General features: G+C 42.6%; 1 pseudogene; it reads right to left on the bottom strand.

Annotated features, from left to right (window-relative positions):
• Positions 1 to 878: 878 nt before the first annotated feature.
• On the bottom strand, positions 879 to 4,943 carry LOC125726482 (cytohesin-2-like; annotated as a pseudogene).
• Positions 4,944 to 5,581: the final 638 nt, after the last annotated feature.

Raw genomic sequence — 5,581 nt, 5'->3', positions numbered from 1 at the left:
TCCTATCACATTAACAATTACTGGTTGAAAAATGAATTGCTGTTAGTGTCTTAAATCATACTGCTGTAAAAGTAAAATTTACAACAGAAATCAATATGCTTAGAATATGGGTTAAGATGGAAAATAATTTTTCCATCCCAATCCCAATCATGTTGATGCAAATTTACAGCAGTGTGGATTCTCAGAAAAAAAGGTACTCTGACATAAAGATCAGGAATACACTGCAAATAACATTTAATTTCACATTTATACAAAAAAAGGACAGGGCATTTCGATGATAAAATCTGTAGTGAACAATAAGTCGCATCAAAACAAAACCTGGAATTCGGTCAGGCTACCTTAAGGTTAAACATTACTTTGTGAGACCACACTATAAAGGCAAAGAATGTCTGCAACAACAATTCTGGGCCCAAATGTTTGAGTGGGCGATCATAGTCAAATAGTCAGTCGTTTTGTGCAAAGTTCCTTGTTCTGAAATAAATACTTTCTGCAATAGCACATCCAAGCATATTCACACAGTCTTTATCGTTCAATGTCTAGAAGAACTGATCATTCTTCTCGTAGGCGCAGGTAGAGGTCAATTGCCTTATAAGCATCCAGAGGAACATCAAGACCATTCTCTGCCATGACAGAGGTGCACAACGTGAAGACATCATCATCACAAGCAATGTCACGTCGGTGAATGCAGCATTTTCACAGTGGTTGACTTCTTCCTCTGGAATCTGGCACAAATAGTCCTGTGTGTTCTATAATTCTGGCACCAAGTACATGACATCGGGACGTCTGTGGGGGGACATGGTGGTTTCCTGAGGGCCGAATAAGGTGACAACTATGATGCTGATGTGGCCCGGGGTGAAAATGAGTCTGACACCCCTGTTTTAAGAGATCCGTGTTTTTCTTGCTGCCAGCATCTCATAAAAAGGGTCAGCGCTCACAGCAGCAGTGATGCTCTGTATCCACTTGTCCTTCTCCTCAGGGTTTGGCACCGAGATGTGGTACACCACATGATTTCCTTCTACCAGGCGGCCGTCCGCCTCCGTTTTGCAGGCTTTCATCAGCTGTCTGCTGTTGTTAGGGATGTACAGTTCAAAGCAGTTAGGCTTCCTGAGATCATTCACCTCACGGATGCTCAGATTCTCCAGCGGAATGATCACCCTGGGTTTCTTATCCGTAGTATGTTTAAAGTAGTAAAGGCAGTTGTCCATCAGGATGAACCACCGCCTTTTCCATGTTTTAACCCGTCCTCCTCCCAGTTTGAAGAGCCAACCCTCTCTGTCAGGGTTGAAGAAGGCATTGTTCCCATTGTCTTCAGGAATCTTGAATGGCTCATTCTTTATGCTCTTATAAAGATTTCGGAGGAGATCATCTGGCAGGTTGCCTCTATCATTGATTCCTCGATTCATGGAGATGAACCTGTCCACACTGGGCTTGTCTCACACATTTGGATTATGAAGGCTAGTGTTTAGCATGATTATGGAAAATGAAAGTACATAGCAGGTGTCAATGTTTTGGAAGACTCCAGGATTACATTGACAGTACCTCTGCGCAAAGGCCTCCATCATCCTGTCAATCTTTTGTGCTTCTCCTGGCAGACGGAAACTCCAGAGGAACTGCTTGAGAGCCTGTACCAGGTTGAACCCTGCGAATTCATGAAGCCCAAGAAATGTTTGGAGGACTTGGATATTAAAGTCGTCTCTCTCACCCAGGTAATCCCCAATGGCTGTTTTGTTCAGCCCCTCTCCCTTGTATAGGAGCTGGGCGATGTCCTCAGACGTGTGCCGGAGAAGATTGTTTTGTACCATGAACAGGATACCCTTCTTAGGGTCCATGTTGAATTTCTTTCTTCCCATGGCGACATGCCTATTCTTTTCTAAGATTTGGCTGCGTTTGGTGCTGGATTCAAGGCCCTCCACTTCCATGAGGGCCTCTCTCAGCGCCTCCCGCAGCCTCTGGATCTCCAGCAGAAGGGCTCCTTTCCTCAGCCGGATGTCCTCAAGTTCAGAGTGCTTCTCTGGACTCAGGTCCATGGAGACTGCAGCAGACAGGAAAAGGAGATCGTCAGCGGGTGTGGAGCTCAGCAAGTTGGCCATCTCTGCCAGTTTGGTTGTTGGTTCAACTCCCATGGCAGAGTAATCGTAACATTGTTAAGCCCTTGAGCAAGTCCCTTAGACCCAAGTGCTCTGACCCCAAACTCTCATCACTTCGGACAAAAGCATATGCTGAATATATGTAATCCCAAAGGGCAGTTACAGAAGACCCCAGGACCGGAGTAACGTGGGAAGCAATTACTGATGCCTGGAAGCTTTGGGGCATGCAAATAAACTGCATCCAAAGGCAAATGGCTAATAAAGAATGCTCTGAATGCCAGGCATTCGTCCAGCAGTGAGATCGTAGAGATAATGAATAAAGATAAAAAGTGTGAATAAAGATAAAACATTTTGATTGTATTTGCGAAGCGATGCTGGATGTGCTGAGCTCGCCGGGAAGGTCATGTGGTCCGCATTCCCTCCCCATGCACACGTGATCAGCTCAATCACACCGAAATTGTCGGTTTGCTGCCCTTCAGGGAAACAATCTAAAGGGTGTTACGGGAAAAGTAATCGATGCAAGAGCCAATGATGTTTTCCTGGTGCCTACCCCTGTCTATGTTATCGTTACTGACACAAACAATGATGAACGATAATAAGCATTTATAAGCCATGATGACCGCACCATTAACGTGGAGCTGCACTAACGTCTGTTTTTATAGCTAACCAGCAAGTCAACCTCTCACCCTGGTAATGCAACAGCGCCGGTTAAACAATACGTTTACACCGAGTGTTTGTGATCAGTGGCCTGTACTACGAATCAGGGTTACTGGCTTATCGGGGTAACTTGACGGATTTAAGGTACCACAGTTTAAATGAACTTCATATTTGTTCATCGGGATGTCTGAATTGGTGCTAATCAGTACTACGACGCCAGTTAAGAAGTTGATTTGTTCCATCGGCGTTAACTGAACTGGAGTTTGTGCGCGTTCACATAAATGGAGCACGTTCGGCAGCGTAAGTCGCCGTTTGACTCATGGCGCGATCTCTATATTTCACGGAGGAAGACTGCATGATAATTATACAGGGATATGAGGAGTTTAAATCAACGCTGCAAAGAAAGTCCAATACCACTGCAGCCAAGAAAAGCAGGCAGGCTTGTTGGCAAGGTATTGCCGACCGAGTAAATGCATAAGTACGTTTTCATGCTCATAAAACGTGGTCTAAAATATCTCACGACCAAGTATTAGACTATGAAGTGTTGTGTGAAAAAAATGTAAATACTGATAATAACTACAAAGGCTCACAGAAGCGACACAGTTCAGAAGTCACCCAGCTATTATTTGCTGTTAAGTAATGTGATGCTCCCTAAACTTCCATTACTGTGATGTTGGTCATAATGTAAACCTAATGTTAACAATAACTTAACTGATCCGGTTTCAAATACAATAGTAGTGGAAAGCATACATGGCAGCAAGTCAAGATGAGATATAAAAACATCATGTCAAGTGGCAGGGCTATGTATTTATATTTCTACTCATTATGAAAGATTTGTTGTGTCTGGCCAGTGTTTCTTTGTTTTGCAGCTAATACGAAAATGTGTCTGTTAATATTACACTTATAGAAGGTGAGCCATTGTTTAACAAACAAATGATTTACAACAGGACAAAACAGAAGCATATGTGTAGTGGGAAAACGATTATGAACCTGTCACCGTGGTTAAGTTAGCCTCATATTCGATATTCAGTTTTATGGCTTTAATAACGTTTAACGGAAGTAGAGTGGGGCGTTTTTAATGAGAGAATTGTGTCCAGTACACAGACAACGATGCACATCGATTATTTTTGCGCTTCAAACCATTTCGTGATTTGTGCCAAATTGTGTTAATAGCTAATAATGCTGTAATGACATGGTGGTTTAGCATTTTGGCCTCATGGCGACTGTTGCACACCCCTTTGTTTCCCAGATTGCTTTACGTACGAATTGTAATTAATTTTTGAATGTTCGTATGTATCCATATAAATGCAACGGGACAATACATGAATAGGTTAATAACTTTAAAACTAGACAAGACAAGCACATCTAGTGCAGTGTGCTTTGATCAGTGGACAACAGGGAACAATGCACACCCATTGGGTTTTCAGAATACTCTCTAACAGTTATTCATTGATACATTGTATGCATATTATATGTCATTGCTCCGTTTCATACATATTGACAGAGAGAGTCCCTCACGATTCGCGCGCTACAGGATCATCCAAGCACGCTGGCATTGTCTTCGGAGAAATTGTTCTTGGAGGGGCGGTGCTCATACAGGGCTGGCTTACGCAGAAACCTCGACTTAACCGAGAACATAAACTACTCGGAGCAGGTTTGAGACGCAGCGTAAACTGCCATAGCAGCATGCCTCGACTAAAACCTAACCACCTTTTGTAGTACGGGTTAATCGCAAAGTTACGCCTCACGTCATCAAGTTACTCACAAAGTTATCCTGTTAAGCCAGTAACTCCGCTTCGCACAGTTGTCTAATTAGCACAACAATTTCGCTGTCAACGGGACAGTTCAGTCCGTTGTTGGACAGCCGAAACAGAAAACAATAATATACAGTTAAAAGGTCCAGTCTAATAGCTCGTTGCTCCACAAATTGTATAGAGCCGAGAATGGGTGTGCCTAGGCGCATGGTTACCTTTAGTCAAGTTGTCATTGTGCTTTGAGGAGCGTCGTTTAATTAGTCACACGCATGTTTCCGACATAGCGAAATAAAGCGTCCCGTTACTATGTGTGTACCTAGCTAGATGGTGGGGTATCCCGTGGGTTTCTGCCTATGGCGTTTAATAGCTATTTCTTGAGACGGATATACTCACTGTAGTCCAGATCATCCATTTTTGGCATATATGTATCAGTCGTGAATGTCATTGAAGAGGCGTGGAAATAATGGGTAAATGCAGAGAAAGAGAGTATGTATAGGAAGGGGCAAAGACGTGAGTGACAGTTTGACGCAATGCGTTCTAGAACTCCGGCTTTTTTTTTTTTTCTTTTTTTTTTAGAAATGTACAAACAATGCAACAATTAATATATAAGTAGTAGTATCACAAAACCCTGAGAATATAAAAGGGGAAAATAAAGAAAAGACAAACGATGGTGAACATACAAAATAGAGCTTCGAAGCACTTTTTTTAACTAAAAGAAATAACAGAAAATGAAGGGAAACCCAGATCTTTTAGGGGCCATACATTTTAGTGCCTCCGCACGGAATGTTATATTCTGGTCTCATTCACGACAACTCCAGAATATCTATTTCCTACCCAACGGGGTAGTAAGATTTATTAGTAAGTCATGCGACTCAGATTGGTCTTACACCACGTGCAATCTCAACATACAGCCAAAACATCCCGCTTCAGCTCTCTTGTGTGTCACACTAAACCGTCCGTGCTGTAACACAATCCTATGTGGAACCAAACATAAACAGTAATTCACATTACTACATCCCTTCTCTTTTTGTTCTTTCTTTTCATTTGGACACAAACAAAAGTCCTTTTTTCCTACTCAGGGAG

Source organism: Brienomyrus brachyistius, unplaced genomic scaffold (genome assembly GCF_023856365.1).
Source record: "Brienomyrus brachyistius isolate T26 unplaced genomic scaffold, BBRACH_0.4 scaffold73, whole genome shotgun sequence".
In the NCBI taxonomy this organism is placed as follows: Eukaryota; Metazoa; Chordata; class Actinopteri; order Osteoglossiformes; family Mormyridae; genus Brienomyrus; species Brienomyrus brachyistius.
The sequence above is the reverse complement of the archived record's forward strand: the minus strand, read 5'-3'. Positions and strand labels throughout refer to the sequence as shown.